This window comes from Thunnus albacares, chromosome 5 (genome assembly GCF_914725855.1).
Source record: "Thunnus albacares chromosome 5, fThuAlb1.1, whole genome shotgun sequence".
NCBI lineage: Eukaryota > Metazoa > Chordata > Actinopteri > Scombriformes > Scombridae > Thunnus > Thunnus albacares.
The window spans coordinates 14,979,307-15,004,782 of NC_058110.1; the positions used below are offsets into that span (position 1 = coordinate 14,979,307).

The 25,476-nt window shown below is 38.2% G+C and overlaps 1 protein-coding gene across 2 annotated transcripts in view; it reads right to left on the bottom strand.

Moving 5' to 3' along the window:
- The window catches only part of LOC122982437 (neural cell adhesion molecule L1-like protein), a 54,632-nt gene extending 43,344 nt beyond the window's left edge, over positions 1-11,288 (bottom strand). The window contains exon 1 of one of the 2 annotated variants that reach the window (XM_044351706.1): positions 11,074-11,288. The gene's annotated coding sequence lies outside the window, so the exon portion shown is untranslated. Of the gene's footprint in view, positions 1-10,894; positions 10,914-11,073 lie in introns of those variants that run through there. The other variant, XM_044351709.1, reaches the window with a different exon arrangement.
- Between the last annotated feature and the right edge of the window lie 14,188 nt (positions 11,289-25,476).

Sequence of the window (25,476 nt, forward strand, 5' to 3'; positions counted from 1 at the left end):
GGCTGATGGGTCCAGTAGTAGACAAGATTAGCTGTGGAAAGATACACACACAGACACACACACAGACACACACACGACCAAGCGCATTATCCCCTCCAGGCTTACAACCGGCGGAGATAACAAAAGCATGTAGCTGCTCATCTTAAACACTCAAACATAAACATTGCAAGGTATATGCACGTGGATAATTAGTGGTTAACAATATTGGCATTTGGAAAAACTTATCCTATTGTAACTTTTCATTTTTAAATTCAGGTGGATGTTTTGTACTCAATATGTGCGATCAATTATTACACAGATTTGGTTTGACAATTTAAGTTTTGAAGTCAGTCAAACACACTGACTCAGTTCTCACCACTAACATCATAACAAGCTATCTTCACATTTCAGCATGACTTTCATGTAATAATTTATATCCTCTATCATCTTTATCATTTATCATACCTTTCTTTTTCTTTTCTTTTACTTTCCCTTTTCTCCTTTCATTTCTTCTCCTCTTTGATCTTTTAAGGCCAACTGTAATGGGGGTTGGGCGGCTGCCAGGGGTGGGTGTGGGGGTTTATTGTTGTGTAACTGTGCGTACGTGTTGTTTGTTACCCTTGAACATTTTAAAAAGTTGATAACAAAAAAAAAAAAAAAACACTAACACCAAAACAGTGGTTTCATGCCACACTCCTTTTATGTAACTGTTATTTGCAGAGCACATGCGCTATGTGGAAGTTTGTGGAGGTATATTGCTTATTTAAGTGCCGCCAAGCTCACTCAGTTGGGTTTAAGTGGTTCCTGCTCTGGCACATAATGCTTTGTGGAATGATGTGAAGAGTTGCCTCTATAAACAGGAGCAAGGCTGGCACACGAACTGTTGGCAAGCTATTACAACCTAAAATTCATGATATCAAAACACAGAGCTTAAAATTTGACATTTCTTAAACAAAGTTTCTCTCCTCCAACACCCCTTTAACTTTTATTGGGAATATTTCCCCCTCGCATGGAGTTATGACAACGAATTATTACACAAACCGAATTACCATTCAAACATCCGAGTCTGTTGTGCGACACAGATTTCAAAACAAAATGAATTACTATGGAAACGTGCCCCTTGTCGAAGTGAAAAGTGACAAAGAGTGGCATTCAGGAGCTTAATCAGTTTGCCACAGCCAGCAGCACAACAGAGAGACAGTGTGGAGACAAGCAGTCACACTCAGCTTCCTCCCTTCAAATGCGGAGGCCACGAGGAGACCTCTTCACACCTTCCTTCACCCTCACACATTGTTCATCACTGTTGCAGCGAGTCAGATAAGCAAGCAGCGCTGTGCTCTATGGTCTGAACTAAGCTGGTAATTAGTTTATGGGATAATCTTGAAGACCTAAAGTGGTATTTAGGTGGGTTGATGCTGTCCAACAAATGGAAGAAATTTTGCTTGAAAGTAGCCCTGTGTATAGGTGCAGTCCAAAGCTAAAACAGTTTGGTTTAAAAATGAAAAATATTTTGTAGTTGAAAGTATGTTTTCTGTTGTATTTACATATATTTCTGCTATTAATGATCATTGTAAAGCATCCAAACACAACTTTATAATGACTTCAATATTTTGTTGCTTAAGTGTCGGTGTATATGGGAGACATAACAGAATTCACTCCTGTGTTGTGAACTTTGGAGAAGAGGAGACTATTTGGTTTACATTTGCTATGTGAACTATGCCTTTACTTTATTTCTAAAGAATGATTTCCATATGTTTAGTTGCACCCGTAGTTAGAGGACCTATAAATACAGTGTGTGTCTATTTATATACAGGATAAGCCTCAGTGAGACACTAGACACTAGACGTGTGAATTCAGTTTTTAACACTTGAATGCATTCCACCCTAAACACTTGAAAAGTTGGTGACACTCGTGTACATGATTTGAAATGTGCATGAGTTTTCATTGTTTATTCATTTAATGTTTTTGCTAAATGGATGAAGTGGGTCATGACGGTTTTGCTTTTCATATGTCGCTCAGCCTGTGTTGTGAATATATAAATAAATTATAATGAAATGACAATACCATTAGCATTATTAACCAAATACACTGACTGCTCTCCAACTACTGCTTTATCTATCATCAACATTATATATACTATAAATCTTGACTGATTATTACGAATATTGTAAGAAAGACATCACATATGTATCCACCCAATGTAAATTCTTATGGCCAAACATAATGCAAGTATGCTGCGTCTGATTAAGAAAAATAAAGGCAGGCCTACAATGAATACACCTGTTGACACACTCCTCTCATCTTACTATTCCTCTCATTGGTGAAATGTAAATAAAGAACTGACAGTGACAGCCACCCATGACGCTACAGGGGCTTCCATGTACTTAGTGACAAGTTGTGATAAATACTATTTTATGATGTTTAGAAATAACAGCTGTTGCTCAATCCTGGGGATTAACATTCATCTCCAAAGAGCTCAGACACGGAAAGTAATGAAGCCTCATTTCACTTGCCTGGTCTTGTAGCTGGTACACACCATTGTGAACACTCTTCCACGTGTGCTCTCCCACCCTGCCTTTTAAACACCAAAGATATAGTTTGTGTACGTCATTCTTTAAGCCCCAGGTAGACTTAAACAAAAGCAAAAACGAAAAGAGCGATTTTCCTGTCACTTTGAAAAGACGCATATGGGTCTTTTTTCAACTGCCTCGCACCTGTAGTCCAGTTTCTTCCCAAACAAGGCAGGAAAGGATGAAGAGTAATCATTCCACCTTAGCAAATGTTTGAAGAGAGTCTGAGCCAGGATCCCAATCCCTTAACTGCATTACATTGCATGACATTAAGAGGTATCGTTCATATTATGCGCAGATTAAGCAATATGATACCACTTAATCACAGACATGTGGAGCCATAATGATAAATGGTGCCATTGAATACATCATAGTATACTATAAAATATATATAACACTAAAATATTTGTGAAAACTTCCTTATGGAATTAGAAGAAATACTGTTGTGAAGTGTTGACAATTACCTGCTGAAATCCTCTGCATAAACCATCTGCAAAGGCAATTTATGTGGAATCTAACTGCCTTTAAAAAATCATCACATCAGAAATAAATTCCTTATCCGCCTACTTGTGATTCAATCAATGAGTTTTGAAGCATCTGCTGCAACATGTCAGGTGGATAAGGCTTCTGCGGCACCTTAAATAGAGCCACTGGTCATAGATCATTTCATCTGCAGCAAGCTCTGACAAGGACTGACAACATAAAATGAATCAGATAAGCACAGCCTTTTATTTGGGAATTGAAAAATTGAATTGATTTGAACCCTGGCCTTTAAAGCTGCAAAGCATAATGAACAAAAGAGACCATTGTGGCTTTATTTGTGAGTCATATTATCTCAATCAGTTAGAAAAGACTACGTCAAAAAAGTTGTTAGGTTCATCATAATGCAAGAATGGCTGATGGTGAATAAAATGTGCTACTAGCACAAAAAGCCAGCTTTAATTCATTCATTTCATGAGCTGTTTCAGGAAACCGACTCCAGTTGTTTTAACTTGGTTTGCCCTTAATCTGTTACATCAATGCTATGGATCAGAGCCAATGGCGCTTGAGGAGACTCATCAGCATGATAGGTCTAAATTACACTTGGGACAGCCACCATAGGAGCTGTACCTTGCATCACCCTGTGTAAGTGATAGCCTTGCTGCTGTCTAACATAGGCCCATGACAGGCGTACCCCTGTGAAAGTGTCAGGGCCTTGCTTCATTAGCATTTTTGGAGCACCATGAATGAAAGTGTTTGTTCTGGTTTGTGTGCCCAATTGAAAGGGTCCATTAAAGAGTGTTTTACGGGTTCCACTGTGTTACGTCGGAAGTTTGGGAGCTGGTGTATGGAGGAAAGTGCCAGAGCAAAGAAAAAAATGTTCTGAAGGACATGGTGGCCCAGATCAATCCGTATGCAGATGATACACCGCTTGTCATCTTTCAGCATGTGAACAGGTGGGCCACATAACAAGTGTTAACATCAATCAGGTTAATAAATGTTTCAACACAGACACCGAACATATTGGCAGGTTGTGATGAAACTCGGGTGGCTGGTCTCACATTCTGAGCCAAGAATCAACTGAGGCCCGTTTACTGTAAGTCAGAGATTGCAACATCCCCCTTGGCAACCCTGCCAACTAACTATTGTCAAACACCTAATTTTCTCACACAAAGGTACTGAGAGCCGTTAGGAGGAAATTTGGTTACATGACTACAGTAAAAACTTAAAAAAGCCTGAACTTCAAAGTAACACAGGAGGGAGGTACAATAGTACTTGTAGTGATTAGAAGTGCTAAACTCTGTATTCCCCTCTGTTTTCACTGCCTGCCCCAGCAAAAGCATGGTTTAAAAAATGTATGTCATTACTGCCATTAAATCATTAAATACTATGCAATACAATGTTTACAGGTAGAAAAACCTTGCTGAGTGTAAGACAAGGGTTTTATATTGTTGCCACTCAGCTAAAATAAAATATAAGTTGCAGTTATGATGAACACCTGTTTCTACTTGTAGATTATAGGCCTACTGAATCTGGGTCGAAGCTATGGACACCAATGATATCTATGGAGGCTATCATACACGACAAGGTGTTTTTGGACACCTTGTATCTATCTATGTTGATTGGAAAAGTGGAGGAGAAGAACACCATGACACAAACGGGCATTCCCTCTGCTGAATCTCTTACCTTTAATATTAGGACACATATGAGTGCATTATCACCAATATACCATGGTTACTTACTACAAAAAAGTTAGTTTGCACTATTCGTGGTTGCTTTACAAGTAAGAACTAACTAGTAACTTAGAATAGAGGAGAGGAGAAATATTGTAGTTTAACAGACCTTTAGCACAGATTCATGGTTTGTGGTTATAGACAGCAATTTAACTGTTTTAAAAGAATTAAGATTGCCATGTCTGTCCAGGTATACAATTTAAACAGACCCTTACGAACTAATCAGAGGCAAGTATTCTTTGGAGCCATGCCATGATTAGAGTTACCAGTGCTTCACATTCTGCACTTCTATGTAAATAATTTGTCCACAAGAAATGCAAGTCAACTCATCTAAAAACAAACACAGATGTTTATCTGAGGGAATTTTGAAGCTGTCTTATCTTTATCTATTCACTGGAAGCAAGCATTGCAGACAAGCTGGGGGATGCATGCTGATCTCCTAGAACCTGCACATGGCCCGATGGCAACGCAGATGCTTATCCACAATTGCTGTAAAGGTAGAACAGCGTACTACCACACAAACAGTTTTGTGTAAGATTACTCTGAGCGAGGTTGGGACCCTGAGAAAGAAAGAAAGCAAGGGAGCATGAGAGACACAAAAAAAGACAGAAAGCGAGAGGGGGGAGGAAAAGAGTTTTGGGGGTGATATCTGCGGCACAGGAGAGAGAAAAATCCATGGGAATCCAGCTCATTAGCATATGAATCAAATTCCAGCAGCAGGAAAGGACAGACATTCAGTTCAGAGCCCGTTGTTAGGAATACCAGCAATAGATGAGCAAAATCAGTACACTGAGTGCAAGGGTCAAAGTTAATCCTCTCATGGTGTGCTACAAAAGTAGAGCTAAGGACTTCAGAGGCCTGGGGAAAATATGATGGAGATAAAACAACATATATTACCATGACACACTGTAGGAATTCAAACAAGCATGTACAACGCTTGCACGATGTGCTCGCCATAATAGTAAAACTCTGAGCACATCTCATGTATGACTACCCTTTGTGTTCTTTGGTTTGATGATTTAACACAATAATCAAGATCAAAATCAACAGATAATGATGCTGATGCATAAAAGTGGCAGTTGTAAGTTACTCAAGTACTGTATTTCAGTACAATTTTGAGATACTTGCACTTTGCTTACATTTTATTCTACTTCATACTTTTACTAGGGGAAATTCGTACTTGTTTGTTGTACTTGAACATTGACAGCAATAGTTAATACTTTGCAAACCAGATGCAAAGCTGTGATGCATTGTTATAGTAGTCCCCAACAGCAGTCTGCATAACATAATTTTTTAAGTAGTTAGATATAGTAGTTAGATACGTATCCATTTTTACTAAAATAAATGTTTGAGTGCAGGACTTTTACTTGTAATTGAGTATTATTGAGTATTATCATCGTGCTAATTTTACTAAAGGAAAGGATCTAAATATTTCTTCCACAACTGTCCACTTTACACATTACTGATAAATTAAGGGAAACACTGGAAATGCTGCACATCAGCAGAAAAAAAGCCATGGCATTAACAGAGACATGTCTTGAACCTGATTTTGGTTTCTCGTCCGTGGTGTGAACCTGTTGCGGGTCTTGTACATCACCCAAGCCTTAAAGCAGGAGAACGTGTAAGAACATGGAAACCATGCGTCCTGGCCAAATTCTTTATTGCTGTCAGACACGGAACGTTTCTTATTATTACGTCTCCACAGACATGTGCCTGCTGTACAGTCAGATTAGTTTTGATTGTATGACATGACATTTGTCAGACATTTGCTAAAAGCCCATATAAAGTTACCCCCTCTCCACAGGTTCCAGGACAGAAACAAAACAGAGTCTGCAGTGATCCACAGAGAAATCCGCAGGTGGTGACCACATGTGGAGAGGATGTTTACTTCATAGTCTGGCAATTGGGACATTCTGTCACTGTCAACAAGGAGATGCGCTGTATATGTCACAGCTTATTTCTGTATTTCTCTCTCAAAGTGAGCACTTGTCCTGAAAAAGGGGTCCTAACAGTGAGGGCACTGTTCAAAAGCAAGAGTCCAGATGAATGGCGTGAAAAGCATTTCAAGTGCCAGCAAACCATGTTCCTCACTCGCTAGGAGGAATGCAGCCTATTGTCAATTGAACTTGTGCAAATGCTCCTGAAAGTGCAGCACAGGGGGCAGAGGGAGGCTGAGGACAGCGTACGTGACCTCTCTCAAAGCCAGATCATCCCTGTCCTCTTGTGCTCGCCAGAGAAACTTTGGTCGCTCAAATTCAGAAGGGCGGGAAAGTTATTTGTGCCCCCTGTGTGAGGCGTTGATTTCACCAAACAGTTGTCGGCTGGAGTGGTCATGACCTTTGCTCTCGGTTGTTAGGAACTGCCAGAGCTGAGAGGCAGAAAGCCAGACACCATGGTAACAAGAGTGCTGGTATCTATGCTGGAGAGATTCACTGGGAATCTTAAAGGAAATTTCCACAGGATACAAGCTTAATCCCTCAGCAGGTGAAAGTTTGACACTAACAAATCTTTCAACAAAATGTTTGAGATACACAGGCTGAAGACACAATCAGTTTCTGACAGTGACCCCTCTATTTTAAACCACAGTGTTGACTGTGGTGAGTTCCAGTGTCAATGACTCCTGTAAATATTTCACAAGCATTCCAAATGTGGACTGGCTGTCCTTGGAGGAGAGCGATAAATTCCCTTACCAAATACACACATCAGTACTCAGTTTCTCTTTCATGGTCATCTTCTGGTTAAAGCCAACCATGCATCATTAAGTTATTGAGCTAGAGGTGGGGAAAGGATTTCTGCATGTCCTTTTATGGCACAGAAGCAGGGAGTTACTACACAAACTAATACTCACAGCAGGAAGGACCATGGGAACGACACAGCAGAACCACCTGCCATTCTTTATCAAATGTAAAAAATTCTCCTTTAGATTATTTTTACCCTTTAGTTTTGAATTGGGAGCTGAAGATGACAGATGGTACTGTGGTATAGACTGAAACTAATACAAAAACATGAAGTCAGGTCAATGTCGGCTTGCAAAAAACATAATTAAACATTCAAAGATCAATTCTGACACTATGTTTCTGACAGCTGTTATCTTACATTCTCAAGAGCAGATTCAGAAGTACACAGACTTGCTTAATCTATTCATGTATGCAGTATTCTCAGATTATCTGCTTAAACAGTACTCAAACACTTAATCCACGTGAATGCTTTCTCTGAGTCTATTGATATGTAAAATATGTGATTGTTGTGCTTCTCTAAAAAAAAAAAAAAAAGCAAACACAATCACATTTTTATTTCTAATTGATTCGTTTCTGTAGGACTAAAATATATTTTGCAGCCTTTACAAACCACTTTAAAGGACTAATTTAGAATATGTCGATTTATACTTAATTGTTGTTCCTACTGCAATTAGAGAGATTTGCATACAACTTTTATATTTTGCAGTAATGAGAAACCTTATATTGTTTTGTACTAAGCAGCTACATCCTGGTCTGATGTTATGGGTTGATGTTTGTCTTTACAACATAAAACATCGTGATTTGGTATGTGTGTTATGTGGTGAGAAACACTGGGAAACACCACAGCCTCTCCTTAGCTTGGGGCAACAAATGCAAGATGTAAGCATCTGAAATCCCTTTAGAAATGACAGAAGAGCAATTTAGGTTACCAGTAAATTAGTTTATTAGGTTACATTAAATATGTTTGATATTCTTTCATGTAGTAGCTGCATGTTGATAGCATAATGTTGTTGACTATAAAGTGACTGGCATGGAGTTTTTACTCTTCCCAGTTTGTCACTGATTAAGTGGCTGAGAAACTCACCCCCTGCCTGTTAAGGCTCTTACGCAGCACTAGCTGCTCCTAATGGATAACAATGAGCTGCTCAGATGCTGACAGCAGCTAAATATATTCTATTCTGTCACGACAGGTTTGGCATTATTTCAAACCCATTCACAGCATTATACAATAACAGGATGTTGCATAAATATGTTACATACTATATTGAATAATATAATACGTATTCCACATAATTTCAAGTTGTGGAGGTGTTTTTGTCAGCGTAGTACCTTTGTGAAGCCAGGGTACAACCTAGAACTGCAGTACTGAGTAAATATAGTGAAACTCCGACAGGCTTCAATTATACAATTACAGAGGTTGCTGAGAGACAATTACCTCCTCCTTTTCTCTAGAAGCCAAAGCAGGTAGGTGGAGACAGCATGCCTGGCATGTGGTAACACATGCTGGATACACCTGGCTGTTCCAGGTTGATGGTGTGTGCAACCTCTAAAAAAGTAGTAGGAAGTGTGATTTACTGCGACACTTTACATTTATGTGCTATCATTGTTGCCACCCGGGAGCTGTTCGCCGTGGAAAGTTTTGATTTTCATTTCACGGTGTCAAAGCATTATGACATTTTCAGCGTGGATCCACTGTCAGTTTGCATTCAAGTGCTCGCTTCATAAGAAGCACACTCAGACAAACCACTCACCATATGACATGAAGAATTTATCATCTTTTCTCTGCCTTTCATAAACTAGAAAATGCCAGTGAGCCACATGGATGTGGAAGGTTGAGTTCATACTTGCTGAGAACATTCCAGTCAAAACAACACGCATGATACAGTATTTCTTAGAGATGAAGTAGATTTCAATATTTTAAGCAGAGGAATGTGATGTGTTGTGATGGGGAGAGAATCTAAGAGGCAGCACATCACGCCTGAATGAGCAGGAGACTAGATGTTTTTCACAGTTTGAATGAAAGGCTGACCCTATTCTCATGTAACAATTTGTGGTACTGTAAATTAATTTATTGAAAGCCTAGTCCAAACATCACCACAAGGAGTGAGGATCACAGGATTCCCAATTACCACATTTCAGTCAAGTTGGGTCAGACAAAGAAAGAGACTCGACCCATTTCACTATGACAAAGCTGCAGAGGCTTTAATAGGCCGGCTTCACAGGAGCGAGCGCGGCCAGCGCTCTGCACAACTCACCCTCCACCACTCATCTTCACTCTCTGACCGGCCAGACAGATGAACAGACAGAGAGAGATGTGATCTCATTATGAACAATTTGCATTTATAGCAGAGATTTTGACTTATGAACAAGTTAGACAGCAAGTAAGCAGTGAGATTAATATGACTGTGCAGCAAAATCCCACATTTATATAAATCTGAGCATCAGATCCAAATAACTGTCAATGAAAATGTGACTCTTCTACAATTACATTTGCTACAGGAAATATATTGATAAATGCTGCTCAAAGTGTGGAAATAAGACAGAACATCTAAATTGTGATCAACACAGTCTGCTACATCAGTGAGAAAATGCTCCTGCCTCACTCAGACAAACCATGGGTCGATCAAATCTTTGAATAAAAATAATAATAATAATAATAAAAAATACATTCTACAGATTTTGGATACAATAGTGTTAAAACATACAATCATACCACAAAAATGTAATCATGTGTTACAATTAGGGATGCAGTTCACAATTATTTTTATTATCGATTAATCTACCAATTATTTTCTCATTTGTAAAAGAAAATTAAATTGTGAAAAATGTCCATCCCCAGTTCCCAGAGGCCATGATTAATCTTAAAAACATTATCTATTCTTAGTCCAAAACCCAAAAATAATGAGTTTTTATTATCATAGAGGAAAATATTCATATTTGGGAAGCTGAAACCTATGAATTCTGACCAGTTCCAGTTGCAATTTGAAGTATTTTTGCATGTAACAACAGATAGATATATTCAGAAAACTACTTTTCCAGCCCCAATTACAACTTCATAACCATGTCCTCAACATAGTCATGCCTGATGGAGATGAAGGACGAAGCTGTCCAGCACTGAACGGCATCAAAAGGCCAATAATAAAATGGGAAGATAAACTCTTATCAAAATTTCGTTTCGTTTTCAAAGACTTTTCGTTTCTGACTTTTGATGACTCTTAAGATGTTGCCCTGTAGGCTATGCTTGTAGTATTTTGGCTCCGATGCAGTGTGTAGTCTAAGTCCAATTACGTTCATTGGCACAGGTCAAGTTTTGATTGTTTTGTCTCTGAGCTCAGACAGAGAGGTCAGAGATCAGAAAGGTCACAGGTAAAGTCTTTACCTGTGACCTGCCTACCTGGTTTAAGCTGAGAAAACTTGCAGCTGTTTGATGATTCGATTACTGCGGCGTCTTTTAGAAGTGCTGACATCCCATCTCTGCATACTACAAAGCTGAAAGCTTTTTTTACGGCCACAAACGCAGATCATATGACATTCACTTAGTTGTCTGAAGGCAAATTGTGTTGTACAGCTTACCCATAAGACGAACAACTGGAGTGATGAGGCTCTTTCCTGCGCAGGTTTCTTTTTTAATACAAGAGAAGCTCGACGTGTCCGTACTTCTCCATTTCTTTTTACCTCAGACGACCAACGTGTGAAACTCTTGACTGACGGCCAAAACTGCGCAGTCAACAACTGCAACAGTGAGTCAAGTCCTGCAAGGTCGTTTCTCTATTTTAGAAGCGACAGAGGTCAAAGGACACCGCGACTCTGTGTCTGTGGTATGAATGCTGTCATATACTATAACCAGCATCCGTCCGTATGCTTTGAGAGAAATATGTGTCTATACAAAACGTTGGGAAATATTTCTGTCCGCGTGTTTGTGCGCGCGCGTGTTGAACGCCAGTCAAGGTAAATGCTTAATGAGAGTAAGCTCATCCACTTTTCTCCCCCATTCATAAACTTACCTGGAGTAGCTTCTCACAGTGTTAGAGCTGAGCCTCCCTATGAACCTCAGATATTGGATTGATGATGATTGGAAAGGACAATCACTGTTCATTCATGCAAATGCAATTGCCCTTTACGAACATCCTGAGAGGATGAACGAGCTGCTGAGTGGACTCTTCCTTTCTCATCTCCTCTCTGCTGTATCTGACATTTACCTGCTCGAATTTAAAGTTGATACAGCTCAAGAATAACTATAATTTCAACGGAGCAGTTCCTACTGTAGGTTACAACAGTGTTTCGCAAAAAAAAAATGTAACTGCAAAGACCCCTAAACTGACACAAATTAGACTACAGACCCCCATCTGATAAGATGTTTGCTTTTAGATTACAGAAAGTGTATGAAACCCATGACCATAATAGTCATACATTCTGTCATTGTGTTGTTTATGGATGGAATTATAGTGAAAATAAATTATTCCCCTTTTTTCTGGGGACCCCCTGGAACCCTCTCAAAAACACCTGGGTCCCCAAACCCACTGTGAGAACCACTGGGCTACAATATGCTATATCTCATGTCGTGCACACATAAAACTATGCCAGTGTTTGCACAGAATGAGTCCACACCCATCTGAGTTCACTTATATTAACACTCCAGCTACAGCAGAGCCATATCAGCTCACTGAGTGAAAAAACACATTTAACATTTACCAAGACTGAAAAAAGAAATGAGTTGTGTTTTTTACTGTCCTCATGTTGAAACACTCTGTCACCTGCATTGCTTGTTCACATGTGAGAAGGAATGTGAAGTGCAGGTGTGTGGAGAGATTCTTGGAGAGAAACGCAAAAAGGCTCACAGGATTCATAAGAAACGTATCACACTGTGTTCAGATGTTGCAGATATAAACATTTCCATCCATATCAGAACATCTGAATACATAGTTAGCTTTAATTATCTAAACTAAGACTCCACCCATTATGTTGAAGGGTTATGAAGATAGAAGTAGAGCTGAAACAATTATTCAGTTGATTAATGGATCAACAGAAAATTAATCAGCAACAATTATGACAACTGATGAATAATTAAAGTCATTTTTTTCCAATCAAAAATGCCAAGAAATCACAGGCTCCTGCTTCTCAAATATGAATATTTACTGGATTTATTGGTCTTCTGTACAAGGTAAGAAATTGTGGTGGGCATTTTTCACTATTTTATGACAATTTATAGACCTAACAATTGATCGATTAATCAAGAAAATAATTGTGAGATTAATCAGTAATGAAAGCAATCATTAATTGCAGCCCTATCTCTGGCATTTACAGCGAATATTATAACGTTTTGATACCTAGAAGGCACTAAGATTATGATAAAAAGTATTCTCATATTTATATTCTTATTTATACAACTTAATCTTACTGATGTTAATTATTATTATTATTATTATTATTATTATTATTATTATTATTATTATTATTATTATTATTATTATTATTATTATTATTATGTTATTATTGGCTTCTTTTGTATAACCATGGCAGTACACTCTAGGTTTAGTACACAGTGCTGTGGTCAGATTAATCCAATACCTCACATCTAACTCATCCAGTGTTTTGCTCTTGATTCAGATTCTTTACTTTTGATATTTTTAGTATGTTTGCTTATTTCGTCATGGACATACTGACAACGCACCAGACTAAGCATATCATTCTACTATGTGTAATCAGAAGGCCAAATCAGTAGAGGATGCTCACTCCATTCTGTAAACTCCTGCAATAAAAATAGACTTTTGTTGACAAATACTCTTAGTTGGACTATATGATATTTTAATTTCCTTTGCAGTCAAGGTTTGGCTCATAAAAATGTCTAAAAAATGTGACAGCTACAAAACACATATGCAACACAAGATGTATTCAAACACCAGAAAGAAAATTGTCTCAAATTTTAGAGATTAGTTAATTAAAATAATTAAATGTATGTAATTCATTAGTTTTATAAAGTTCTCGCAATACTACATTGCATATCTGTTAATATAGTGGTGAAAGTGTGCAAGCATTAGCATTTTACACAAACACAATCCTGTAGAAGTTTTATCTGGGATATTAATCTCTCCTTGTGTCTTAATCTTATAAAAAATATGTGCTACTTATTGAAATACACACACACACAAAAAAAACAATGTAAAACCTCACCCCCATCGACACATATAGACTATAAAATATATTCTCTGTGTCAAGTTGTCCATACCGTGCTCCGTTCCCTCAAGGTTCAGACTTTATTATAAAGCTATAGAGAAGAAGCTTACATTCCAATTACCACTCAAACCCGCAGTGAACACTGTGTCTTGAACCTTGACATCACCCTCCTTTGAGAGAAACACTGAAGACCCGCTTGGAGATCACACATTTTCACCCATTAAGGCCATTGTGCTTCTCTGACCTGTAATCTTGACCTCAAGTTGTGTTTCTCTCTGGCTCGAAGCACTTCCCTGCTGATAACTGAGATCTGTAGATTCCCCTCCATGTCTGAGTCACAGCATGTATTAGCAGAAGTAATTTTATAGTTGCTGCCCTACATGCCAGTAGACATAAAGGGCAGTAAGTTATTCTATAGCACATGGAAATATAATGTTTTGCACAAATTGAAAACTCTTTATTCAAGTGTTGACTCTGACACCCCATAGCAATTTATTTCTATCAATATGTGCAGTCCCAGTGGTAGTTCACATTGACCTTTGCCCTTTGTTTTTGAGCAACAGAGAAAACGAGAAAAATATATATTTCACAGAGGACAAAGTGAAGAGAATCCAGTTGCCATGGTAATGGATTTTTATTGTGGGCAGGTCTTTCCTCCAGTGGTATAACGATGCCCCCTAGTGACATCTCAGATGGCCTTGCACACTGAGGAAGCAGCAGCACAATCCAGAGAGAGGATTTTCACAGCTTCACTCCAGTGAACGCTTTAACCAGTCTTTCATTTCAATTTCAGTAACTATTTCAAGGATATTCAAACATCATTTTTCATCTTGTGTGTTTTCAGAGAGGCAAGGAAATGTTAAATGACTGATTAAGCCAAACAAGTGCATTTGAAAGGTCAGATTTATGTCCAGCTTTGATGTTACAGGAGATGACAGGTGATCTCTATATCGCAGTGTCAGTCTCATGCAGTGGATTGTCTCTTCTAAGGTGCATTTGAGCATGAAACATCATTTCTACACCAGCTGCAGAAATCTGCACCACAACTGCTTCTCCCAGGGTCCTCCTTAAATGTGAAAGATCTATGTAGATTTTTCAGTTGGTTAAGCAAGAAATTTTCTTCAGGTGTTTCTACTACTGGGTCTGTTGCTGACATATTTTAATTTATTTGAATAAACAGTCAAGGGAGTTTAGGAATTAATTTCTCGATAGTTTTGCCATCCAGGTAGTGATTTAACATGAAATCTAATATAATATCAAATCGCTAAATCTTACGGGAAACAGTTAATCAAAAAAGTCTTCATCCCAGGCTCACAAGTTGCAAATATGTGTTAAAGTGAGACCATGGTGAGGAAAGAGAATATTTGTCACTTTCAGTTAACTTCTCTTTTTCTATATTATGTTTCAGCATGCCCCCAAAAATATCATTCATCACAGAAGAAAATATTGTACTTTATTTTTCCACATAAAGGGTAAGAGAGACATCTTTAAAACACTTTATATGTGCTTGAAATTTATTTTATGTATTATCTTGATGTTGGCTATTATGTCGTCTATTTCTAAATGACAGACTCAGAATATACAATGATCCTCATCTAAATTGGTGCAGTAAAAATGTTAAAGCAAGTGTAAAATTGATGTGGGTTCCTATAGATGACAGATAACTGGCTGAAAAGCAAACTAAATACATTTGATATGATTTTTTTTTTTTTAAATTTGAATTATAGACCATAGGATCCAGACCTATAACCAAAAATTCCTCTGAGATTCAGCACTGCCAGCTGCTTTGACTGATAGCACTTTTGCCATTGCAAGGCCATCATTCAGGCTGTGAATATTAGCAGCGCTTCAAGGATTATCCATAGTACAAGGCTGAACCACTGCTCACTGTATGAAATTATCCAATTATGAGTTTCTTTGTATTGAGGCCCAGCGTGTGTGCACATCGACCTGAAGATGTCAGGGATCTTTCTCTGCATCCATTTCCTTCAGTGCAATTTTCAGTATGTGCCTGTTATGCAGTTCTTTGTGGTTCTTTATTTGACCAACCTTACCTTTAAGTGTCACATTCATAAAAGAGGGCCAGAATTGAAGACAGGGGTGTGGAAAGAAAGGAGATGATGCTGCGGGGAGCAATGCTCTATCTGAAGAAGAATGCTTCAGAGAATACAGAACATGTGTCTCGAATCTGAGGAGAATGCTTATGCTGCATTTGTTTTTAATGACTGACTGTATTGTGCAGGCGACACTGGGAACATCAAATGTCTCATGCAAAAATTCAGTCTTATATTTGCTGCCCAACAAGATAACAGCATTGCAATGGGTGCTAAGTGGAGATGGACTGGGAATAAATGTTGACTGATAAGTGCAATCAAAGCCAGCTGCCTTCATTTATTGACTCAAGACCCAGGGGTGTGAATGTGTGTGAGAATGTGTGTAATACCAGTGTTGCAGTGGAATACGAGGACTTGCATCATCACCACTTAACAGCATTACAGGCAGCTTGCTAGACTATAGGTGCCCAAGGGAGAAATTTGAAATTGAAATGTTAAATGACTTTAATACACGTGACGTGCACGTTGGGAATATGTGACTAAGGGTTGTATTTATGCTTTGCTGTGTTTTTCTGGCCTCTGCTTTATTTATAAATGTGAAAAATGCGTGTGCATGAGGCCGATGAAAAGAACAAGCGCATAGGAATGGTACTTGTGTGATGTTTATACAGTGCTGAAAAAGATAAATGACTATGTTTTAAGGAACAGAATGATAAAAATGTTGCAATGCACTTTAGTTTGTCTGACAATGCTGCTGCATGACGTCCTTTTCTACTGAATCAATATCTTAACAAGTAGCAAGAGCAACAGCTGACAGACATAAAGTAACTACATATTCCAAACAACAGGCTGCTGTCATCCTTGGTGTGAGATTGGTGCAAAATCAAGGCCTACTGCATTGTTTCTGGCAGCCGCTTTAAGCCTGACCAAGTCCTTGTACAATAATAACCCTGTGAGTAACAGAATTTATTATTTCTTATCTATATAAAATAAATAAGCAAAGATTTACAGTAAAGTTTAAGTATATAAGTATGCAGAACACTGGGATTATTATACATACATTAAAAGCAACAATGTATATGTAATGAATCTCAATAAAATTGCATATCACAAGTTTTCTTTAATGTACATTAGTATGTATTTATAATGAAACATGTCCTGTACTATATGAGAGCAGGACATGATAATAACAACAACAAAAAAACCAAAAACAATCCAATCTACCATTAGTTTCCTTACAACGCACAAACAAAAGTTATCTTCATACACTTGTAATATAGACTTTCTGTTTCATGTAAACCCGTATGTCAGCATGTTGACCATTAAGCGATCCTTTATGTTAATTAACATGTTTGAATAATTCATGTATTTGACACCCAGAGTGCTAAGCTAGATGAAGGCATTGGGAAACAGATGTGTTCACCTTTAACCAGCTACTGATCATCCATGAAAATCTGAGAGCCTAGCAGATCTGCTGCTGTTCATGGTGAAAACTTTGCCTTTTCACACAATTTCTGCTTCATTTGTCACCAAAAAATGTGCAAGTAAAGACTCGAGAAGTGCAGAGTAGTCGCTTGTTACCAGCTGTTTGAGACTGATTGTGTTTTTGCAATTCCTTGAGAGTGCTGATGAGATTGTTTTGTGTGTACTGTAGGTTTTGGTGTCTAATTGCGAGTAAAGTTAAAAATCAAGAGAGATATGTTTTGTTTTTAAACACAAGCTAATATTCTTGTAGCTTTTAAGTGCAGGAGATCATTGAGTCATTGACAACTAGGAGGGTGAAAACATTCATTAGGAAGAGACTATTGAAAATCCATACAGTGGTCTACACCTTGGACCTATACATATCTAAACCCCAATCACTGAGGATAGATCTTTTCATTGAACACTTGGGAACAATGTGTGAAAACAAATGCCCGCAGCACTGGGCTGCACAGTATGCTGAACATCCATGATGTGTGTTAGTGTGCAGGAACCTTCTCTAGAGAATGGAAGAAAATCCACTTGGGTGACATCCCCATTGTTTGTTCCATTATACTGTAGGGTTCACTTGCGTATAAGCCTCTAATACTCTCAAAATGAAAGTAAACACAACTCCCAACTGACTCGTTTTCTCATGAAGGAGGCAAACATTTCATTAAGGAGGCACACTACTAAGCCAGGAATTTTCCAAAATGTTTTGTTTTTTCTGCTGATACTCAAAAAATAATAACAGGCATGGAAGTTGATATTAAATAATGAATATTAATACATTCATATGCTCATTTAATTAATTTCTTTTTGAGTGAGTGAAGTATATATTAACAATTTTATCTTTTTCCTGTCCGTAACTGGTAAAAATATTAAAAAGAGGAAAATGTGCTCCTGAAGCCAACCAAAGACCATCAGTGAAATGTGTAGACTCAAGTAGCTTTTTATAAAAAGGAAAAATTGCCAATTCCAGTATGAGTTAGGCTGACCTTGTTGGTTCAGTGGCTTTATTGATTGCAGATGCCAGACAACCTAATATTGGGCAGCAAAACTGAGCGCTGGAAACAACGTACTCTTGTGTATGCACACACACAAGATGAGTCAATGGAAAGCTGGTGAAATGAAAGCTAAAATATTTATAGGTAATGAATATTCAGCTGAGAGTACTTTTGTATCATCCCCCCACAACAGTTTTACAGTTTAAATATTTATAGCCGCTTAAATAAATGGAACAGCCGCACAACCTAAACATTGGGAATGTCTTGGTGAGTATGAACAGGTGGTGCATGAGGTTTGGGTGTGTCTATGGATATTAAGAATTATATAAAAACATGATTTAAATCTGTATCTGTACGTCCCCAATAAAGCATCCCTGAATATGTGAACAGGACAGACTTCCTGACTGAATATTGATGACACATGGCAAGTTGTTCCATTTAACAATCTCCTCTTCTCACCCTTTACCACACTTAACACCTCCCCTCCTTCTATCCTTACCAAAACTTACGCATTAAGGCCATTTTGATTCGGTTATCACTTTATGTGTTGCCAATGGCAGAATTTATAACCAAATGAGCTGTGTGGAAAATGTCTGTTCAGACTGGCATGAGGACGTGGGCAGTAATGTCTGCTGCCACCTGCTCCTTTCCCAGTGTTTTCTTCTCAGCAGTACAAGGCCACAGGCAGTGAGTCTAATTCTGTCTGCACTGCGAGTTCAGGATTTAGGGACCTTTTACCAGGGCTGCAAAGGCATCAGGAGATGATGATGTCAGTGCAATTTAATCTTGTCAAAACTTCCAGTTTGCCCTAGAGGTGCAGATACTGACCATCAAAAAGCTATGAAACTCTGTTAGGTTGATTCCTGGCACTGGGTTAGGAGTGTAGACAAGTACGAGGTGGCTGTTGTTACAGACCATAAACACTGTGAAAGAGCCCTTGAGTAAGACACTAAACCCCAAATTATTGCGAGGGTTATGTACTGCTGCTAATAGTGACCGGTCTCTTTGTGGCTCTGTGAGTTGCCTTCTGTTGACTTGAAAACTCAGTCAAAAACTGGGATGTGTTACCGTGAAGATGGCACCTACTGCTGGTTGGTATTCAGCTTTAAATGACTCATTTATGTGAAGCTGCCTTTGTGTTTTAACAGTTATCGATGCCAAAATTGCCGGTGCATCAATCCCAAACACTGTGAAATTATACAAAACAGTGAAAGGAACTTCTCAATAAACAATATCCACACACAGGAGAACTGCTTTAGTAAAGAGCACCAGTGATCACAAGTAGACCCTCACCAATGCCGACTAAAAAACACTTAACAGGACATTTGCTTAATAACACTACAAACTACAGCCTCCGAATGACCATCGAGTTGAATCAACACCTCTGACCATCTCTAGCACAACTGACCATTATAAGCTACTTTGTTATTTTGCCAATTGAGTGTAAATGGAAAGGTTTTAGAGCTGCAACTGAACGGTCTGTGTGGCATTTTAATCAGGGTATCATTTTTACTGTAATCAATACTATAGATCACTGTAACAGTAAATTATTTGAATTACCTTGGTGTAATTAATGAAACTGTGGTTGAGATAATTAGTAGTAGCCTCTGCTGCACAGCAGAAGTATTGTGAGTGCTGCTAAATTATGATCCAGATTATGACCACATTTCCAATAAACCGTATTGCTTCCTGTTGCAATGGAGAGGGCTGATGTTTTCTCCCCCCGGGCATCACTCTGCATGAGTTTGTTTAATAGAGCAAAAAGGATAAGAGCTGATAATGGATAGAGTCACTTTTTCCATCAGTCTTTTACTCACACTACCATCATTGTTACAGGAAAGCTTTGGTTCGCTTTATGCAGTGTGAATACTGTCCTGTCCAGTCTTTGTGCTGTTATGCAGCCTCTTTGTGCCACAAATGTAGCATAATACAGACTTCCTGTACTCATAACTGACAATGTAAATGTAGAGCAAAGAGGCATGTAGAGGCAACCAATTTATTTGGAACAGTTTTTGTTCGTAATTGTGTGTAATCCATGTTTTAAATAGATGAAGTCATAATTAGTTAATGGTGAAATGCTACAGTATGTGCAGCACCTTATTTTGTAGCAATTGATAAATACAGGTTTAATCAAAGATATTGTATATGCAACCTATGTTTACTAAGATAGATAGATAGATAGATAGATAGATAGATATCTCCCTACTGAATTGACTGGATTCACCCCAGGGCAGACCTCACAAGCAGGTTTCTAATTGCAGGACTCTGCAGCCAAGCAATTTTTTTATTGACCTATAGGAGGATTTATCTCAAAGTGGATCTTTCCCTTCGTTAGCTCCTAGCAAGGCTTCCCTATCAGTAAGAGAGTAAATTCTTGATCCTCCAAAGTAATGGACCTCCACATACATGGAACTATGGCATGCAATAAAAGGTATACTGGCCCATTAGTCTTCTATGCAAGGCTGTTGAAAATAGTCTGGCTAATGAACTAAGGCTGAGTAAAGTAAAAAAGAAAAAAAAAAAAACAGAGTGGAAAGCGGAGCTAAGAGAGAGAAATAGGTATCCCAATGACCCTCTGACATACAGTATTTAAGTGAACACGCTGCAGAAAACAATCGATTTAGATTGACAACAGCTCAGGTTTTATGTTCAGATGTATTATACAGCAGAGCAAAGGGGTATTAAAAAAAGCAAAAAGGATTTATGGTTTTGTGGAATATGATTACAATGAAAGTGAAAGTGATGCAGGTTTATGTATTTGCTGCAATAGCTGCTACATTTTTTATGAAATAATAAAGTATGCTGTATATTGTTTCCTCCAGTCCTGACAAATTGTCAAAATTTCAAATTACTTTCCATTTAGAAGTGACAAATTACCTTCCCTTTTCTACCTGTGTGTGTGTGTGTGTGTGTGTGTGTGTGTGTGTGTGTGTGTGTGTGTGTGTGTGTGTGTGTGTCTTTTTCATTTTTTCCACAGCCTGAAAAAAAATTCTATCAGGTGTGCAGTCAGGAGTTGAGCAATGTTCTGTAATCAAGCAACATCATAATTAACATCATAAATCCAATTTGAAGTCTGTGCAGTTGTGATTTTGTGATTTCCTCCGTTACTTTGTCAAAAAATTGCTGTGTTTTGCTGTCTGTTAACCGACCTGCAGAGTGAGCAAATTAAGCGTTAATGTTTTTTTCGTCTGCAAAACTGGGTTAAAATGTGGGGGTCGCTGCATTGTGCGATAAGCGCAGATCTTGCAGCCATTTGCACTTTTCTTTGTGCTCTCCCAAAATTAGACAAGCTAGTAATACAGGAGAATTCACATTGAGTCCACTGAATGGTTGAGAAATAAGACCTAATGACTTTTGCAGCTTAACACGCGCATTCAAGGCACAACGCTCAGCGCCATCATACACATACACGTGTGCAGACACACTCACACACAGTGCAGGAAGTAATACCTTCAGGGGTTTGCTATTAAGATGGTTAATCCGTGGGCCTCGTGAGGAGCTGGATAAAATATTCCTGGAGGAAGCTTTTCACAACAAGCTCCTAGGATCAAGTGCATGAATAAATTACGGGCATAATTAAAGGAAATGTCAAATGGCTGCTGTATGGAGCATTATTAACGATGCCCTGGCCATGTTAAAGGATCCTGGGCCTGGAATGAAGATGATCAATGTAGGTTTAATGGGGTTCCTAGTAGACTGAGGGACTATGGGACATACAATAACACAGTTAGGCTTCACTGAGGCCCACAACTGATAATGACTTTTGTGTGTGTGTGTGTGTGTGTGTGTGTGTGTGTGTGTGTGTGTGTGTGTGTGTGTGTGTGCGTGTTTGGGAGGGAAAGAGGGTTTGATATACAAAAAGACAACATGATTGTGGTGGTAAAGAAGAGAGATGCAGAGATTCTGTGTTGTAGAAAGAGAAGACAGACAGAAAGAGAGAGACAGAGGGCGGTGAAGGGCAGTTGTTTTTGTGAGAGAGTTGGAAAGTGGAAATAAAGAAAGAGAGCAGTTTCTTTCCAGTCTTGTCATTGCAAATACATTTTTTCACCATGCACCAAACTGTCCGCGAAAGCTTATCAAAAACAGTGAGACTTCAGCCTTCTCCAACTCAGTACATACAGCAACCAAGTCTTTCTTTCAGTTGTTGAGTGCAGTTTTAAATTATAGTCAAGTGAAGCAAAGTAAATCTTCTTTATAGAGCCCCAAATCACAAATACGTCCCAGAGGGCTTTGTAATCTGCACAACAAACAACACCCTCTATTTATCTTTAGATCCTCCATTCAGATAAGGGAGAAAAACTTAAACTGGCAGAGAAAACAGAGAAACCTCAGATGAGCTCCAGAGTAAGAATCCCTCTTCCAGGATGTACAGACATGCAATAGATGATGTATATACAGAGTAGACAGAAGTAACTGCTTTACAATTACAATGTGAAGAAACAGAATGACAATATTGAGTAAATAAAGTATGTAACATATAAAATTACGTACATGTTATCTATAAGTACAAAGAGTTTCAGCAAAAATGTAAATGTAAGTGTTTGGGTTACTGTGGATCAAATATTCCTATCAATAAATAGCCAGTTAGTAGCATTAATAGGCATTTTTCTCAGCAGATATTTTGACTTGTCATAGTGGGAAAAGCCATCATTAATGTTACTAATAATATTAATAATGACTCTGTTCTATTCAAGTGTCCCAGTGAGTCATGACAGTTTGAGCCAGCATGCACAATAGACCCTTAATAACACTAATGATGGCTGCATTCCACTTGATTCAGTTTCAGGGCTCTGGTATGGCTTACTGGGACAATTACAAGTTGTTAACAAGTCAAAATGTCAGCAAGTTCTTAAATGACCAAATACATTGTTTCACCATGCGCTCCAAAACGACACGTAAGGGAATTTTCTTATCATCATTTGTCTGTGCTGAAAATCACTGTTAAAAAATAATGATGTTTTATAATGTGACAGTCTGGTTAGGGTTAGGCATTGGCACTTGGTTAGATTAACTTTCCTTAAAGTTAGGTGACCTTCTAGGATAGGGTTAAGATAAGAGGATGATCGTTGTTATGGCATTTTTGGACGACTGACATTATAACCTACTGTGTCATTTTTCTTGGGAGGACAGTCTCCTAAATGTCTGTCATGAAAAGGCTCTAGGCTATTATTGATTTTATTATATACATATTATATACTTTTCCTACTGTGACAAGTCAAAATAAACTTTTAGAAAAGGGAGAAATATTACCAATATTAATATCACAAATAGCACGCTCTGAGTTTTAACTCCAGATACCTGCTCTGTTACATTTCCACAATAACCAGGCGCATTTTGTTATGTGCCGTGAGTGGTCCAGTGGAGGACAGATTCAGTTGTAACCACAACACTTCAGTCTCCTTCAAACAGAAACTAGTTTGAGTGATGTCACTCAGCCCCCTCATATTCCGATGCATACCCGCTTGCACACAAAGAAACCACACACTCTCATTTTAACACCCCACTCTGCAACTCTGTGTTTTCAGCCACTTTCGGCTCATTATATTGGTTTCTGGTACATGTATGCTTGAATCCCAATGGCTCTCAAGCCCCCTTTTCCCCACACATATCATAACATGGAAGCCACTCCCAGCACATAAACTCATAGAAGGTGATTTTATGCTACTTGTGTAGTGTAAAAATGAAGGCTTACTGATGTAAACAAGTGACTAGTGGAGAAAGTTGAATCACAAAGACCCATTTTTCTAATGGTCAGAAATCTCTTAATGCTGCTTTAAAACTTCCAAGTAAAGCCAAGGAAAATTTTGTACCACATGCAAGATAGTTAACCCAAAAGATGATTAAAAATAGGTCCCAATTAGGGGTTGCAAATGAAGCTCTTTTTTGTTTTAAATTCGCTCAGAGTAAGACAGAGCACTACAGCATAATCCACACTGTTTGACAATGTCACCAATCTTTTTTTTTTTATTCTGCATGTTCAGGAGATTCTCTGAGAACATACTGTACTTAAACTTTTTCCTGATATACGCTAACTGTACACTACAGCACAGAGCCGAAGGAACCAATTAAGTGAGCCACAGGCAGCTAACATTTGATATTTTCTAAGGAGTATGATATTTGAGTTGGTAGGTTGAATATGGAATATGAATATTATATTCCACTGCTGCCAATAGATCCCCCTAAATCTTACACACTGGTCCTTTAAGTTTATTTATTTGTAGCACTTTTCATACAGTAGTTGTAACTCAAGGTGCTGTACATAAGAAAAAACATTAAAAATACTTAAAATACATTGCACCAGATTTTGGGTGTATACGAGATGTTACTGTTGTAAGAAGGGTTGGTAAGATTTAGGGTATTTTTTATACGTTTTATATATTATTTCTCTTACCCACAACCCCAAAAATTTAAATGTAAATAGCCTCAGTACAGTGTGTTTTATGTGTGTGAAGTTGCATTTGTAGATATATTTGTTATATTGCTTTTATTATATTTACCATGAATGTCGAAGTGCTTTATTGTAACGTACGGAAATAAATTGACAGTTACACTGTTACACTGGAAACGGTGTTCTCTGATCACATACATATCACATGACAGTCTCCTTCACTAATCGTAACACTATTTTCACCTGTAAAAATATTAACACTTAGAAAATTGACACATTAACATTCCTACAGCAAAAATTACAACAACATAATCTCTGCCATTGCTGTCGGTTGGTGCAAAATGCATTCTGGGATACTTAGCTTCGGCCGACAAATGGTGTAACTTCATCACTCAGTCAGTGACTCAGTCAGTCAGTGACAGACTTTTTGGGCAGCCTTTTGTTGTGTAGGGCCGCCCTACTGTAGTGATCCGGCTAAGAATCTGACACGTTTGTAGCATTTTCTGTCTATACTCTCAGATAATACCTACTACAGTGCAGTAAAACTATAACCAAGGTTAAATTATGTTGTTTGCTTTCAACTTGTCCCATTGGTGCTTTCTAAGAAAACATGTTTTCTCAGTGGCATTGATATTGCAAATGATTCAAAACAAATGAGCCACTATTGTTGAGCCACTGCTGTTGAGAAAAAGTCAGTCGTGAATCAGAGCTGTAGTAAATTCTGTATGCTTTATCACTGCAATTCAGAAAACAAGTTTGATTGTTGCGCAGTATTTCTGACACCGAGCCAGAAAACTAAACTTTAAACACCTGATGGATTTATTTCCTCCACCCACGATTAGGCCGACTGAATCGACTTTAATCTCTGATCAGAAGTTTCAAAATACTTCTT